Below are 3,065 nucleotides of genomic sequence, written 5' to 3'. Positions count from 1 at the left end.
GCGGGTCACGTGTATCAGTCAGTGGCTGCAGGGAAATGCAGCAGGGGAGACAAGCCTTCTGAAATGAAACACAGACTCTGGGAGTCACCTCTTATGACTGTCTAGTGATCTCTGCAGAGGGTTGGTTCCAAATGGACAAAAAAAATGTGTAATTGACTTGGACTTTCTTTGCTCTTCCTCAACTATATTCATCTTTCATAAAAAGTATAGAAGATGGAAGAGACCCTCTTCTGATGATGATTTCTCCAGCTTAAAATACTGAGTAACTTCTCAGATAACTTACTTTTCTACTTTTTCCTTTCAGCCTTCTGGCATTTCTGGAAAGAAAAAAAAAAAATTAAAAAATTCCATTGTGATACATCCTCTGTGCCAAGGATTTTGAACAGAAATAATTATTTCTAATTAGGTACAGTATTTCACTATCTTAAGAGTCCTTAAATCAGCACAGCTTTCTTCTAGGTTGAATGCAACGCAATTGCAAGAATTTCTTTGTCTCCAGGTATATAACTATGAAACAGCTTGTTAACCTTTTTTTCAACTTGGGGAAATATATATGTATATGTGCATTACATTGCAACCAATCTTGTCTTAGGAAGCTAGCATGATATTACACCCCAGCTATGAAAAAGCAGAGCTATTTTTAAATGGTCATTGTAAGTTAAATTTATCTTCTCGTGAAGTTTAAATAGAAAATATATCTACAAATATAAGTGGTAACTGTAGGGAGGTTCGGTTTGGGCAGTGGACAGGCACCAGACTGGGCTGTATAAACAGGGTAAGATTGATACTGCAAATGCTGATGCACACAAAAAGACTTTCCTCTTGCAATAACTGATGGAACTAATCCTCAGCAGCTGCCCAGGAGGGGAAAGTTATTCCTCAGCACAGCGATTGCGAGAGTGCTGGCAGAGTTCACCACCAAGTTCAGCCCGACTCAGACACTAAAGCCCATTTTTTGCTGATCCCCCTGCACAAAGAGCCCCTGCTGGCTCAGAGGGGGAGGGGTGCTGAGGAAGAGATTTACTTTTTCTTTTTGGTGCTTTCTGTGGGGAATGTTCTGTATAACCTTGGGAACAGGAAATACTCTGTTGGCCCCAAAAGAAAAATATTTGAACACATACCTCAGTTTAAAATGTGCTGACATCAGTGAATCTAATCCATATGTTGAAAGGAAGCACAGACCTAGAGCAGTGTACTGAGCTGTGGTCTCAAATGACAGAGCCAAATTTTTCATAGGAAAGGTACATTATAAATTCCTCAGACATGTCTTATTGGCCAGTTCCTCCCACCCCAGACATTCAGATTTTCTTAAACATTTGGATCCACTTCCACATAAACATTTTTTTCATTAGTTTCACATAATTACAGAGCAGTAAGTACAGAAGTTGTGCAAGTATTAAGTGGCAATGAGAATTTACCTGAGATAAATATACTTGAAGTGGAAAATGGGCAATAGCCTGTTTATTAATGACCAAAAATCAGAGGTCAAACTCTTCAAAAACCTCAGCTACACAAATTTTAAGGTTGTTTCCCTAGGTTGTTTTTTTTGGTTGTTGTTGTTGATTTTTTGTTTTTGTTTTTTGGGTAAGTGGACAGTTAAGCAGAAGTTTTTGTGTTCATTTTTTGTTTTTCCCTCAGAGTGTTTTTTCTAAAAAGCTTGCAGTTGATGAAGTGGAGAGTGTTCTTAAGGAGATATTTGCAGTATTTTTCTCTCAAAAAGATTTGCACACCAGGACTTGCTGGTACCTTTCCAAATGCTATTGCATATTCTTTTCTATATATTGTGTTTCCAAGGTGAGACCACCTTAAATAATAGCTTAAACACTTGAATATTAAAATAATCAAGTTTTGGGACTAATCAGGAAGAAGTGGGAACACTTGAGACTTCTGAGTGTGCTCAGATTAGAAAAATACCCTTTTGACAGCAGCCTCCAGCAAAGCAATAGAGGGAGGCTTTGTGAGGAGGAAATGTGCTCCTTCACTCACAGTTCCTCCAAAACTACCACCCTGACCTGACAAGAGGGACTGCTGTTTTGAGACTCATACTCATTATATTCATCTGTTGGAGAAAAAATGGGAACTTCTTTAAAGGAGGTGCTTGCATTGGAAGCATTTTTCCATTTAAAGTGTTACTCTGAACACCAAAGCTTTACTGCTTGTGCAACAGCCCTTCAGCTGCCTGTGGCTGCATCTGCCACGGCTGGGCCTCTGAGCTGTTCTCATCACAACGCTGTTATGAGAACTTTATACATAGATAGTGGGAAAATGAAGTGAGGGTGAACAGATTGTGACAGATCTTGGAAAAACATTTTTCCTTGTCAGACTAAATACGTTTCTGTGGTTTAGTGCTCGTTTCTATGTAGACTGGAAGCATTTTGAGGCAGGAATTGTCTTTTGTTGAATGTTGGTAAAGTATTCCCTGTTGGGGATTCTCAGGTGGTCTCTTTGGGTGATTCAGTTTCACAATGGCAGTTCACGCACAGCTTTTTGTGAGGCGCACTGCCAGTTTGTGCCAGGATGATGAGCAGTACCAGGAGCAGCCACCCACGTTTGCAATCTGTAATTCAGTTCTGAGGTTGTGATGTGACAAATGGAAGAGAGAACACGGCCATGCTCAGGAAGAGCCGCTGGAGAGACAGGAAGGGAGCAGTGACTGGAATAAGGTGGCCGGTAATAAAGTCCAGATTACATCACACACTGGTGCGTGCTCCCTTGGCTTGGAAAATTTATTAATTTATGTCATTTATTTTTAGGTACCAAATACAGTGGCAATCAGATAGCCAGATTGATTAGCCAGGTTAAAACAGAATAATCTTCCAAAGGAATGTACCTATTAAATTAATATAAATTGTCTACCAGCAAGGTACAGAAATGAATATATTCAAAATCTCTACGAAATGCAGCAATAGCAGGACTTGCTGAAATGACACATAATCTCCTAGGCGTGAAAGTTCTGGAAGAGGAGGTGAAGTAGGGCCGTGCAGCAATGTGCCGGGGGCGAGCAGAGCTTCCTCGGCTACCGGAGCCCGGGGCGCAGGGCGGGCACCCGCGGGGGTTCCCGGGGC

This window comes from Merops nubicus, unplaced genomic scaffold (assembly GCF_000691845.1).
Source record: "Merops nubicus isolate BGI_N331 unplaced genomic scaffold, ASM69184v1 scaffold23352, whole genome shotgun sequence".
Classification (NCBI taxonomy): domain Eukaryota; kingdom Metazoa; phylum Chordata; class Aves; order Coraciiformes; family Meropidae; genus Merops; species Merops nubicus.
This window is presented reverse-complemented; position numbering follows the sequence as displayed.